This window comes from Capsicum annuum, chromosome 11 (assembly GCF_002878395.1).
Source record: "Capsicum annuum cultivar UCD-10X-F1 chromosome 11, UCD10Xv1.1, whole genome shotgun sequence".
In the NCBI taxonomy this organism is placed as follows: domain Eukaryota; kingdom Viridiplantae; phylum Streptophyta; class Magnoliopsida; order Solanales; family Solanaceae; genus Capsicum; species Capsicum annuum.
This window is the reverse complement of record NC_061121.1, coordinates 225,709,460-225,724,624: the sequence shown is the minus strand read 5'-3', so window position 1 is coordinate 225,724,624 and position 15,165 is coordinate 225,709,460.

Sequence of the window (15,165 nt, the reverse complement as noted above, 5' to 3'; positions counted from 1 at the left end):
TTGACGGGTCTACATCACTGCCTCCCTTAATATTAATAACCACCGGTCTCAAACTACTAGCTCTAGAATACATCTCTCGGACCCTCACCTACCAGTCCTACTCACTTTGTAGTCTATCCGTCTTTGCCTTTTTTATGGCATTATGCTCAGCACTCCGTCGTTTTCTTTTCTTTCCTATCGAGGGCCTTCTATTGGGTCTGGAATAGCCCAAATATTATAAATATGTACTTCAGGAATAATTGTAGCAACCACGGGATCAGGTATGATCGGTCTATCATATAAATCGGCAACCATTTTTTTTTATCTCAACCACCTTGACTTTTACCTCTGTAATATCCAGGGTTTGGCCGCTACCCAACTTCTTAGTCATCCATAACTCGAATGCATCTAATCGACCTTGCGCCTGTCTCTCTTGGCTCTCTAACTTTGCATCGACCCAGGAATTCACACCCTCTTCTATGTTCTTGACCTTGGCCACCAACGTGCCCAACCTTTGTATTGCTTCATCCCACATAACTTGTGTGATCATAATTAACCCAGCCGATATAACTCTCGACCTAGGTGGTACAGACTACTCGGAGGAGGGGCACTAGGTGTACCCGCTACATGTGAAGTCTATGTGTCTGTTTGCACACCTGCCTCATCTGGCTATGCAGCCTCACTCTATCCACTCTATTGGAACATCTTATCTAACAATCCGCTCCACATCTCGCTTTCCTGGACAATGAGTTAGCGGCATCTCTGATCAATCCCAAGTCCATGGTGTTGGTGGCCTCAACCAACTCAGCAATACCTAGGAGTTCCTGAACCCTTACAGTAAAACACAACTACATAACTATGCATGGATATTCCAACTACAACTTTTCTCCGCCTATAGCTCGGTATCTCATCTCTCAAGCTAAGAACTCCCCCACATCAAACTTATATCCGACCATAAATCCTGTAATCAGTGCAGCATAAATCAGGATAAGTATGTTGTCCCCAGTAGTGAGACATAACCTGTGTCGGGCCAGTATCCACCATGCCTTGGACTCGAAATTCAGTGTGTTTTTCTCTATCTTTTGCAAAGTAAAACCCGAGCCACCTCCCACCCAAATAAAATTCTCACCATTCCATGCTATAAATCTAGCAATCCACCTGAAATGACCTATCTTATCATCCATCCCCATCTATTTTTGAGTAATTTTCTGCATTTCCTCTATGCGGTACTTTATCTCACCTGTGTTTATCGGAGGCTGATAATCTGGCCCGTATAAGAGTCTAGAAATAATGAGAGGGAGATGTTGACCCACACTCCCTGAATTATCAATGAGGTAATGGGGTCACAACCTCTCCACAACTGCCCTTATAGATACTGTCTCTGTAGCTCACCTTTGTATGTCACATAAAATTCTCGGACTAATGTGATGCTGTACTTTTCAAGTGCTCTGGTTATCCACTCGAAGCCATACTGCCTGAACCAAGCCTTAAATCTCGGCAACTCAGTCATCCCAGTCGTAGTCAATCTCCTCTTGATATACAGACTCCATTTATTTTTTTTTCATTTTGTTGTTTGCTCAAATAATTGTTATATATATTTTGCATACCATGGTACTCCTACCGTTCAACGGTGGGCACTGGAGAATTTATGATAGAGAGTGGTGGGTCATGTCTATCAATAGGTAGCACATCAACTGCTTCTGTACTATCATGTTCAGACTCTGAACTTTTCTCCTCTGAGATTGATTCAACATTATCTTTTGCCTCTAAAGGTGGAGGTGAGTATGGAAGGGAGGTACTCAAGTTCCTCATCCTTGGTCCCCATCAAGGTATGTCCTCTAGATTTGCTACTTTCTTTCACCTTGTAGGTCTTTTGACTCTTGGGTCATCCTTTCTTTTTATTGGGTATTCGATACAATTATCACTTCTGCTGGATGGCTCTGTGTACTGGTAACTTGAAATCGATATCTTTTTGTTTCCCTTTTGGCCACTTATTTTGAGGATGAAACACCTTTGGGAGGCATGGTATCTGTATATATAAACTTATTGGTAAATTATATGAAAAAAAAAGAAAAACAAATAAAATAAGTGTTAGTGTGCATGTTCTGTACAAGGTATGACTAGGGGGTAAAAGTCGTAAGGGATGGGTACGGCTCGTATAATTGAGTCATATACTAAATAATGTGTATATGACTATTTTTCACTGGTCTGCTTACGAGTCCTCCTAAACAGTCGTTAAGATAGGTTACGACTCATTAACAACAATCATAGGCAGACCAGAAACAACTTCTAATATATGATATCTACCCAGGTCCTTACGACTTATGTGTATGAGTCGTATAGAATAGATACGACTCATTTAATCAAGTCCTACCCATACCAGAATCTATATTTAGCTAGACTTCTTTGCTATCAGTGGGTACGAGTCTTGTTACGACTTTGTTACTTGTGGGTACGAGTCATAGGGGGTATCGTATCCACTGCAATGTAGAATTTTGTCACGAACCGAGCCAGGGCCCTAGCTGTGATGAGCAACTCGAACCATGAAGGCCTGGGCGCCCCTTTCTATCTGGCATCATGAACACCATTCATATACAATAAGGGAAAATGCGAAACATAATACTAACAGAATCATGGTCACTTCAATATCTCAACTGAGTAATATGGACATAAGTTCAATGAAACTCAAACTATCTGATACACATCTGCGAAATCTCTACTACAACTGAAAAAAATCTATCTGAAAACAAAACTGGGACAAGGCCCCCAGTCAGACCCTGAATAAGACAAATAACAATGTTTAAATAAACCCGACCTTCCGGAATAGAGAAGTCTCACCAACTACACACTTCTATCTGAATATTCTACGGCTTAGCGGGACCCCTGGTCTGAGTCTTAGGCCCTGAAATACAGGGGGTCAATACAAATGTACTAGTACGCAGAGCAATTCAAAATAATGTATTTATATATAATATAAGTGAGAACAATTCAAAAAACATTTTACATATAATATATGAAAACACGTGGGCAAACTTTAAAGACCTTGTAACATTTCTTTGAAACCATAAACCACTCTTTATGTTGCTTCTGAGCTAAATGGTACACCCTACAAATTCCACGGTCTATATGGAATCCATCCTTGACTCGATGGCCAAGCCTCCAATCCAAGTTTGCCGCAAGGATTGGAGTATCAGTATGGGGAGACACGCAAGACCATACAGCATGGTGACATGATCCCCAATCAAATCAACATGTCATGGTAGTGCACAAGACCACAAATCATGGCTCCTAACCATAGCCCCAAAGTGGGATGACATAAATCAAGGTACACAGGACCATACAATATGGTACCATAACCCTGTGTCGGCAAATCACGATTTCTACCATTTAGTCTTTCAACTCGTACTTTCTTCGGGTAATCGTTTAACTCTCTTTAAGCCTATTTTTAACCTTTTATAAACATTCATTTTTCTAAAATCAAAATCTAAAAATCTGAATAAAAATCTATATTCTATTCTGTTCTGTGTTACCATGGCATTATCTGTATTGGTATCGTCATACCAAAACTTGCAAGTCATATTTCTAAGCCATATAATATCATATTACAGTCTTCTCTTTCAAAATATTATTTTTAGGCCACCAAACTAGTCAAGCAGTATAAGAGGATATGTATAGTGAAATTCATGAAAACAGAGTCAAGGATCCTCAATTCAATTCACAAACACATGGTGGTCAAGTATCTTGTAACAAATCATTCACTTCTCTTTAAAATCATCACTTTCATTTATGCAATTAAGAAAAACATCCTCTCTTCAAGTTATCATCATAACCAAGTCAACAAATAATAGTAAAGACATTTATGTCATGCGTCTCAATATGCAATCAAATAATTCATAACGAGAGAGGGAGTATAAATCTTTGTGCTCTCAAATCAAGTTTCAAACATTCAACCCACATTTGAACATGTATGAACAAAAATTGAATTTAAGGGGGAAAGGCCTCAAGGCAAAAACTTGATCATCAATATGGTTTCATAATACATAATTCTTATTGTAAATCCAAACCCCTTTGTCAATTCATGATTTCTAAACATTTATTCATCATTAAAACAATTTCACCATGCCCATGTAGTTTTAGTAAAACCCCACTCACCTTAGTTGTGAAGAATTCACGAAGAAATTTTGAAAAGATTAGACCCTTAAGCTTGATTGCCCAAACCCTAGTTGTTTTCTCCTTTTGTGTTCTTGAAAGATGAAATAAGGATCTTAAGGGAGTTAAAACCTTACTAATAAGCCTAATTTCATTTAAGGATGATTAGGGACAGTTTAGGGGTGTCAAATGACTTAGTTGCACTCAAAATACCTCAAAAATGAAATGTCTAGGTCATTGTGCCATGGGGCTAGCGTCGCACAAGATATGTCAAAATTTATGGTTTGCTTCACACTCCCTATGGAAAACTTTATGGTTTGCATCGAATTGGCTATGGCAAACTCTTTCCAGTGAACGTTTGCGATTGTTAGGCGATACACACCCCTTTACAAAGCCATAACTTTTTGCTTGGGTGTCGGATTAAGGCAAAATTGGTATCGTTGGAAAGATACTTCGAAGACCTTTCATTTGGTATATAGTAGGACCTATAATTCGTTATATACAATAATTTATGGTCAATGGAACTTTACCCAAGTTGAAACGTCTACTAAAACTTAATCGATAGAAATGTTTTCAACTCGTCTTAGAGTTAGGGGATTTTTTTGACCTCAATTCATATTCAAAGGTTTTCCCATACTATAGTATTGATAACCATACATATATTAACAAGGAATCATTTAGTTCAGGTCTATATACATAGGAACGACGGTCTAAATTCTAGCCCGAAAGTATGTGGTGTTACAAAGTTTAACTTCAGAGTTGACTCCAATACACAATTCCCAAAATAACTTTTTTTATTATAAATCATGACCACCCTATATCAGTCCAAAACCACACAATTTTAACACTAAATATCAAAGTTTACCCCTACTTTCCATTTTCAACTCAATTCTAAGAACTAGGGTTCCAAAATGCAACACATAAGTAAAATCAACTTAAAGAGACGCAAAAATCTCAACTAATTTCCAATTTCAACTTGAAATATAGAGCATTAGTGTTCAAGAACTTACTTGAGTAGTTGAGAATGTAGGTTGCTTGAGTGCTAAATTCTTCCCCAAATTCATGTCTAATTCGTGCAATGCGAGGAATTCAAGAAAGTTGTGTGTGATTTTGAGTGATTTCGTGTGTTTTGGAGCTTAAGATTGGCTATTAATGGAGGTGGATTATGCTTTTAGATAATGGGTACTCGTATCAAATACCCTTTTTGTTTCAAATTAAGTGAGCTTGGCCAGGTTGACCTGCGACCCTTGACCTGGTAAACTTGCGTACGAGTCATATGTACAACTCATACCCAGGCTTACGGGTCTTTTCATCTACTTGTAGCAACCTGGAACCTTACCTGGGTTCTGAAGTCAACACGACTCAGTGCAACGAGTCATATGTTGAGGATACAACTCATTTTTAGAGTCGTAAAGACTCAAAAAATTTTACCTGGATTTTCATAATCTCCCAGGTCGTTATGACTCTCACGAGTTATACCCTTAAGATACGACTCATAAAGTGTCTGTTAGACCTAACTTCTTAAAATTTTCTGGCTCTTTTCTGCAATCTGTAGTCTTGCACACTGAACAAACATATTACCCTATAAATAACTAAGTACAAAACATGGGTTCCCTCCCACAAAATGCTTCATTTAACATTGCGGCACGACATAATTACCTTGGTTACTCAGACTTCACCAAGGTCCATCTCAAATATCAAATTAATTTCCTTAGTGTTACCCATATAATGCTTTACTCTTTTCCCATTCACCTTGAATGTGGATTCAACATCTCTCTTCAATTCTAAAGCACCATATAGGAACCCTCTTAACATAGTAAAGGTACCATACCATCTGGACTTTAACTTACCTGGAAACAAGCGAAGCCTTGAGTTGTAAAGAAATGCCTGGTCACCTTTTTCGAAAATCCTTTTCTCAATCTTGCGATCATGATGCAACTTTATCTTTTCTTTGTAAAGTGAAGAACTTTCATATGCCCAGAGTTGGAATTCATCAAACTCATTCATATTGTTCATCTCTGCCTTCGCAACATTTTGCCACTCGAAATTTATCTTTTTCAAAGCCCATAGTGCTTTATGTTCAAGTTCAACAGGCAAGTGACATGCCTTTCTATACACCAACTGATAAGGAGAAGCACCAATAAGGGTCTTAAAAGTTGTTCGATAAGCCCAAAATGCATATATAGCTTACATAGCCAATCAATCCTACTGGCATTTACTGTCTTTGCCAAGATGGACTTGATTTATCTGTTGGACACCTCAACCTGTCCACTATACTGCGGATGATAAGGTGTTTCCACCTTGTGTTTCACTCCATACTTATCAAGTAGACTTTTGAATAGACGATTACAAAAATGTGAACCACTGTCAGTAATGATAGCACGTGGTGTGCCAAATTGAGAAAAAAATATTTTTTCAAAAATGCAGTGACACTACATGTTTCATTGTTGGGTAGCAGAACTGCTTCCACCTATTTATAAATATAATCTACAGCTACAAGAATATATTTCATGCCAAACGAACTCACAAAAGATTACATTAAATCTATACCCCATACATCAAATAATTCTAATTTTAAAATAAGAGTCATAAAAAGTTCATGGCATCTAGAGATCTTACCTTGGCATTAACATTGATTACAAGATGAAGCAAAATCATGAGCATCTTTGTAGATTGTTAGCCAATAGTACCCACATTGCAAGATTTTATGGGCTAAACAGGTTCCTCCATGATGACCCCCAACTGGTGAAGAGTTACAAGTCTCAAGTATGCTTATCATCTCCCCCTTAGGTATATATTTATGAATAATCCCATCCCCATAAATTCAGAATAGATAAGGCTCAACCCAGAAAAATTTCCTTACCTCATGCATAAACTTCTTTCTCTGTTGAAAGGAAAGATCTAGTCGGACTATATCACTTGCTAGATAATTTGCATAGTCTGTAAACCATGGAATTAGATCTTGGGAAGCTGACAATAATTGCTCATCTGGAAAGCCATCATCAATATCGAGCCCATTTTCAACATTCTACGTAGCTTCCTCCTCAAGTCTAGATAGATGATCTGCAACTTGATTCTCAGTGCCTTTTCTATCCTTGACCTCAAAATCAAATTTTTGCTGTAATAGTACCCACCTAATTAGTCTAGGCTTCGCATCCCTTTTCGCCATTAAGTACTACAATGTGGCATGATCAATATACACAATTACCTTTGTTCCAATCAAATAAGACCTAAACTTCTCAAAGATAAAAACCACTGCCAATAACTCTTGTTCAATGACAGTGTAGTTCTTTTGAGTAGGATTTAGTGCCTTGATTGCATAGTAGATGAAATGAAGGATCTTTTCTTTTCATTGACCTAGTACAACCCCTAAGGCCAATCCACTCGCGTCACATATAATCTTAAATGACAAGGACCAATCTGGTGACACTATAATAGAAGCAGTCATCAACTTCTTTTTCAGACATTCAAAAGCCTTCAAGCACTCTTCAGTAAACTCAAATTTCACCTCTTTCTCAAGAATCCTACAAAGAGGGTTGGCAATCTTAGAGAAATCATTGATGAATCACCTATAAAATCCAGCGTGTCCCAAAAATCTATGAACATCCTTCATAGAAATTGGTGGAGGTAATTTCTCAATCACTTTAATCTTTTCTCTATCTACATCAATACCTATTTTTGAAATTTTGTGTCCAAGTACAATACCTTTTTTAACCATGAAATAACACTTTTCCCAATTAAGTACCATGTTCCATTCTTCACACCTTCTAAGAGCATTTGCCAAGTGAACTAGGCAGTCATCAAAAGAATCACCAATAACTAAGAAATTATCCATAAGCACTTCGATGATGTATTCTACCATGTCAGAGAAGATTGACATCATTCATCTCTGAAATATGACTGGAGCTTTAGATAACCCAAATAGCATACATCTGAATGTAAATGTCCCATAAGGATATGTAAAAGTCATCTTCTCTTGGTCCTCAGACACAATAGTGATTTGGTTGTAGACTGAGTACCCATCAAGAAAATAGTATCACCCCCTGCTCGCAAGTCTATCTAATATTTGGTCTATGAAGGGCATGGGAAAATGGTCATTCTAAGTCCATGCATTCAATTTTCCGTAATCCATGCATACTCTTCATCCTGTGACTAGCCTTAATAGAACTAGCTCATTTTTCTCATTAGGCACAACAGTATTCTTGCATTTCTTCAGAACACATTGTACCGAACTGACCCACTTGCTATTAGTAATGGGATACACTACACCAGCATCCAACTACTTTATTATTTCTTTCTTCACCACCTCTTGCATAGGGGGATTAAGTCGACGCTAATGTTCTATACTTGGAATACAATCCAATTCAAGTTTAATATTATGAGTATAAAGACCAGGCGAGATACCCATAAAATCTACAATTGACCAACAAATGGCCATCTTAAATCTTTGTAACACCGATAGCAAAGCTTCCACTTCTTCCTCAATCAAGTCAGCTATAATAATTATCGGCAAAGTGTTATTAGCCCCCAAAAATACATATCACAAATGAGAGGGGAGGGCCTTTAACTCTAAGACGAGTGGCTCCTCAATCAATGGGCGAGCAGGTGAAGTGATTCTATTTTTTTGATCCAAATCAAGATTCTTTGGTGCATAAAGCTTGATTTGATCATTAATGCCTTCACTGTCAAAGTTTATGATCACGGTTGCTAAAGCTTAAACACCCAACCCCTCTTCAATAGGAACAACATCAAAAGCATCATCCCAAATAGTTACTGAATTAATATCATAGAATAAATCCATCTCCTCATCATGCACATCAATCATGAATACCACTCTTAACTCATCAGGTTGCTTCATGGATTTGCATACATTGAATATCACATGTTCATCATTAAGTCTCAGTACCAGATGTCCTAACTCTAAATCAATCAATGTCCTTCTTGTAGCCAAGAATGGTCTTCTCAAGATAATTAGGACTTAAAATTCCACTTCACAGTCTAATATCACAAAATCAGCAGGAAAGATAAAAGAAGACAACTTCACCAACACATTATCTAGAATACCAACTGGCTTTTTCACAGTCCTTTCTGCCATTACTAGTTTTATCATTATAATAGTTTCAACCTTGATTCCCTTGCCCTTGGGCTAAAAAATCCACCAACCTACGATCATGATACTTCGCTTCCTCTTCAGATTCAATCTTAAAAGTTCTAGAAGTAGATCCTTGTGACATAACTGCATTCACTTTCTCAGCACTCATTATTGCGAGTTATTTTATAAGCATCCCAATATTTGTTTGAAGTTGTGCAACCTCTTTGCTACCAAATCTTGATCAGCTCCATAATTATTAGCTTCTCTAATAGCATATGCACCTACACCACGCTCAATATCTCTAGTATGACAACCTCTATTAGTCATCGAAATATCATCAAGCATATCCTGTGCAGCATCCCACTGAAGACGCATGAATGCACCTCCTGAAATCGTATCTGCCATTGCTCTAGAACTGATATTCAGTGATCTATAGAATATTTCCAACAAATTTGGCCCTTTGATTCTGTAATTAGGTACCGTGCTCAACTTCTTATTGAATCTAAACCACGCCTTATACAAGGATTCTACAAGTAACTTTCTGAAGTTATAAATTTCATCTTTCAACTATAGCATCCTTGCAGGAGGGAAAAATATGTTTAGAAACTATTAACTCAACTCATGCCAAGTAGTGATTGAACCTCTTTAAAGTTCCCCTAACCATAATGATGCTTCACCTGTCAATGAAAATGGGAACAACCTCAATCTCATTTTCCCGATCCACCCTCAGAATAGTGTATGACATACAAATCCCAGTAAAATTAGCAAGATGCATGTTTAAATCATTAGTAGCTGATCCTAAAAACACACCCTTCAAATTCAACAATTAGATCATGGCGCTAATAATATCAAAATTGACATTGGGTGGTAAGGTAAGAGGAATGATGGCTCTTGTATCAGCAGGTTCACCATAACCTATATCCTCTTTGTTATCATATGGGTGCAAGTGGTGATATGCAGGAATCAATGGAGCCCTGCCTCTCTGAACTCTATCTTGACGCTTAGATATTTGAAATGGTCTAGATAGTCCTCCTTACTGAGCTAACCCAACCTCTTCATCTAATCTAGCCTGTTTATTTACTCTTCTCTCTTTCTTAGTAGTGGTTATTAACTGTTGCATTTGTAAATATGTAATGTTTTGTGGAGCACTTAGAACATGTGGGAGTGCCACGTAGGGATCAATAGTGGAGGGGAGGGGGTCTTGAACCCCAGTAGGAATACCATCACGAACTTAACCTGACATCCTTCTCAGTGTTTGAAGAATTCTTTCAGGCTCTGGATTAAAAGGGAGTAAGGGATTACCTCTTCTCCTAGTGTTTGGCATACACCGTCATATGCCAAATCAAGAACAAAAAATAAAACTTGCAAACTTCACTAGTTCAATTAACTACTCAAATCGTGTTTCCCAACAACAATGCCAAAATTTGATGTCGCCCAAAACTAACCTCCAAAAGAAGTATGCTACGGTCGATGCCAAATCTAGTAACCCAACTAGGTTGGGTTCAAACCCACAGGGAAAAGTTGAACAGTTGCTTAACCTTGATGTAATTCATGAAAAGTACGAAAAGTAAATGGGGGAATTTTGAAATTATTAGTAGCTAGTAACCAAATCTTAAATGCTTTGAGTTATAAACAATAGAGGATAAACACTAGGACTATGTTTCCCCTGGCTTCTCAACTCTGTAAATTTCTCATGTTCAACCCACCTATTCGGTTGCTCTATATGTAAAGTCAACAAATGTATTATCAACTATCTTACGAACATATTGATAAATCTCACCCTTTACCTTATGAGTCTCAAGGCGTCTCCTTATTGCTCCTTATCTATGACTTCAGTTCAACTTTCACCTTCTGAGTCTCAAGTTGATTAGATAAGATAATGGAAAAAAAAGATAGATATGAATCTCAAATTACTGTCTTAATATTCTTTTCCTAATAACAAACTCCCTTGTGAGGACGTTTACGAATACAGGCTATCCCCATGTTTTTGCAGTAGCTCTGAGGTCAATTATTATGAAGAAGATTAAGATATATACATACACCTTAGAATAGATTATTATCCCACTTCCTTTACGTAGCTAATCTGCCAAGGTTCCCACAATCCTAGTCAGGGAAATTAGACCCTCATGTTCATGCAAGAATCCATGATAATCAATACAAAATTCGTGTAATTAATTGCACAAGAATAAGATAAAAAAAACCCCAAAGTCTTTAATTTAATAATAACCCAAAAATTTCAAGAATAATGTAAAGTATGTAAACGGATGTAATAGTGTATCAAAGAATGTAATAGGATGTAAAAAAGGTTAAAAAGTGTAACCTAATAAAATATAAACCCTAGGGTATTTATAGTATCTAAAAAATAATCAGAAATCCTAATAAAAATGGAAAGGGAAAAGTAATGTCGGCATATGGTACAACTCGCTCATCCACTCATATGCACTCCTTATGAGTCGTACCATGCCTCTCGTATGTATTCCAGTGTCTAATCTTCCAGGCTTTAGCTTTCTGTTCTTCTTACGACTCATGCTCATGAGTCGTACCTTAACCGTACGACTCGTGGCCTTCACTCATATCCACCTAGGACTTCTTCCTTTCAATTCTTTGAACACTAGTCTGCTTACGATTTATCTATACGAGTCGTAATTAGACTTCTGACTCGTATTCTTCTGATACTTCAACTCTGATTGCTTCCTTGGTATCTGTAGTGCTTACAATCTCCTAACACAACTCGTATACTCATATTAAGACTCATATACTTGAGTCATATCTTTTCTTCACTTGACTTTCCTGCTTGGCTTTTCTTCTGTTATCCTTATGAGTTTACTTATGAGTCATGTGATGTGTTGACAACTCATATGGTGACTCGTATCATCTGCAATCTTGGTCCTTTTCTGGTCTTTTTCTTCCAATTTAACTCTGACACTATTATAGACCTTTTTAACCTATAACAAGCAATAAACCATATCATATTAACCAAAATAACCTAAGTAGATACATAATTTTATGATTGTAAACATCAAAAGTGTCGTGTTTCCACGACACATCGAGGGGTAACATAAGAGAGGGTGGACGCAGGATCAAGTAGATAATATATATCATGATAGAAGTTTCTATGTACCAATAACAACATCGGGGGACACCTCCTAATCCTATTGGGTGACAAGGGCGTATAGACGGTTGCGACCAGTGCCGGAGCCAGAAGTAGAAGTATCACCCTTTGGTGTGGGAGCTGATGAATTATCAACAGGGATCTTATTTTCCCCAAAAGTAACCCTAGATGGACAATCCCTCTACATATGACCAATCTAACCACATTTAAAGCACTTGTTCCTCCCTTCTTCACAAACATCGCAATGCACATGACCGTAAAATCTACAAGGAGGATATGATGGAGCTGACTAAGCCCCACTAGCTTGAAATTGGTCACCCTATACCCTAGGACCAACACTATTCTAAAAACAATGATCACCCGATGGCTTCAGATAAGGAGCACTAGTCGTAGAGTAGGAACCAAAATTGCCCAACTTTTTCTTGGACCATTTTCCACCATCTCTACCACTTTTCTGCTGACTCCCATCATGATTTGAGTATCGAAATTTCTTATTTGCCTTTTACTCATCTTCACTTGCTTCTTATTTTTCTCTTCTACTTATTGCATATATACCAAAAGTCTAGATATATCTATATCTTTGTTCAATAAGGCAGCTTTGTTTTCCAAAATCAAATCACAGGACAACCCCAAAGCAAATTTCCTCATTCTAGCCATCATGCTAGATATTAACACTGGAGCATAGTGCGACAATTGATGAAACTTCAAGGCATACTTCACTATTGTCATCCTACGTTGCTTCAAGTTTACAAATTTCATAGCCTTCACCTCCCTCAACTCCTGAGGAAAAAAGTAATCAATAAAAGCACTAGAGAAGTCATCCCACAAAGAGTACTCGGCATCATCTCCCCTAGACTGGTCCCATTCCTCATACCACTGATATGCTACATCCTTCAACTGATAGACAACGAACTCCACACCCTCTATATCAGTAGCATGCATCACATGGAAAATATTTTCTACCTCATCAATAGAATTTTGAGGATCTTTATTAACTTTAGAACCAGTGAAAGTCGAAGGACTCAACCTTATAAATTGGCAAACTCTAGTGGCCTCAGAAGATGGAGCAACAGAAGCAACACACTCAGTCTAAGAGGCCACCAACTAGGTAAGCAAATGGATTGACTGGCCAAACTCAACATTAGACACATCAGTTTGAGGTGTCTGAGGAGAAACAGGGGGAACTAGCGAAGCTCCACTAGGGCAATCGAAAGTAGCAACCCTAGACCGGGTATGAACTCCTTGAGTAGGAAGAGCTTTGTACACATTGTTCTCATACGAGACAGATGAATTTCCATGAGCATTAGATCTTCTAAGAGACATGATCTGAAAAGCAAACATACGGGAATTATAGGAGATTTCAAGATCTTAGACTCTATAGACCAAAATAGAACAACAAGAAACGAATGTTTCCTAAATGCCTCATAGCCTCTCCCTTATAAGTGTGGCACACTACACACCCATAAAAGAGACAGATTTATGGACACCAATAACACCAAACCTAGGCTCTGATACTAACTTTGTCATTACCCAAACCAGGGCCTGGTTGTGCTGGGTATCTCAAGTCCAACGAGGACTGAAGACCATCCCCTAAACCTAACCATATAGAACACAATACCCCAAAATCAAATAAATTCCAAACATATAACAAGATAGCATAAGATGATCTCAGAAATTTAAAATCTGTCTATAATCGACAATCGGTAACCGACCAAACACAACCAACCAACATTACCACCTAAGTCCACAGTAATATAAAAAAACCTTCTAAACAAAATTAAAATAAATAAAGTATTGAGATATGCTCTCGACCCTGATAATGATAATGTTAATGATATTGTAAACTCTTTATTCTAGACTATAAAAGGTACTGATGATATGTCTAAGTCTTTTGAAGAATGGAAGCTTACTACTTCACCACAAAAAACCCATAAATCAAGCCGATCTATCTAACATTGTGCAGGAAAAGTAGAAGTATCTTTGGTGCCTACATCGCATGGGTATACAGTGTCTGGTTAGTGAGTTGAGCACTAGCATATAAATCAGGGGAAAGGAAGCAAAATAAAGCCATGATCAATACTTCAAAATCAGTTAAAATCCAATGCACATAACTAGATGCATATATATATATATATATATATATATATATATATATATATATATCACATGTCAGGATAGGGAATAAGGTTTAACATACACTTTAAAACTTTAGCCTGGAACATGTAACTCAACTGTCGTAACGTATGAAGACACCTACGAGTTGTATGGGTCTAGCTCTTCCCTAGATGAAAGGGCCCAGTGCATGTAGCCTCACAAACTAGAAGATGCACGTATGCACCATGGGGGACTCGAACCTCCCGGCATATCAAGGTGACTGAAACACCCAATCACATAATATAATATAAGGGAATCGAACCTCCCAATCATGTGATACTAATAAAGAGGGAATCGAACCACCTAGTTAAGTAGACTCCCGCGTCAGCAACTACGTTTTCTGGTATTGGTCCCTTGGGACCTCTACTTTTACAACTCTGCTACACAACCCTCATTAAAGATCAATTAAAATATTTAACACATATTCCCATTCCTTGAACCATGATACACCTTTAGGCATACACTGTTGGTATCGTCATACCAACTACATTTGCAAGGTAACATCAACATGCCAAAACAATTATCATCACTTAGGAAAATTCATAAACTTACACATCCCTATAAGGTTCAATTAAAAATATTATGCTTCATTAACATTTCATATTATGCAATGGTTTAAGAGCAGTTCAATTTGCATACTTTTTGTAGTCAAACCAATTTCACAACATGGGATTGATGT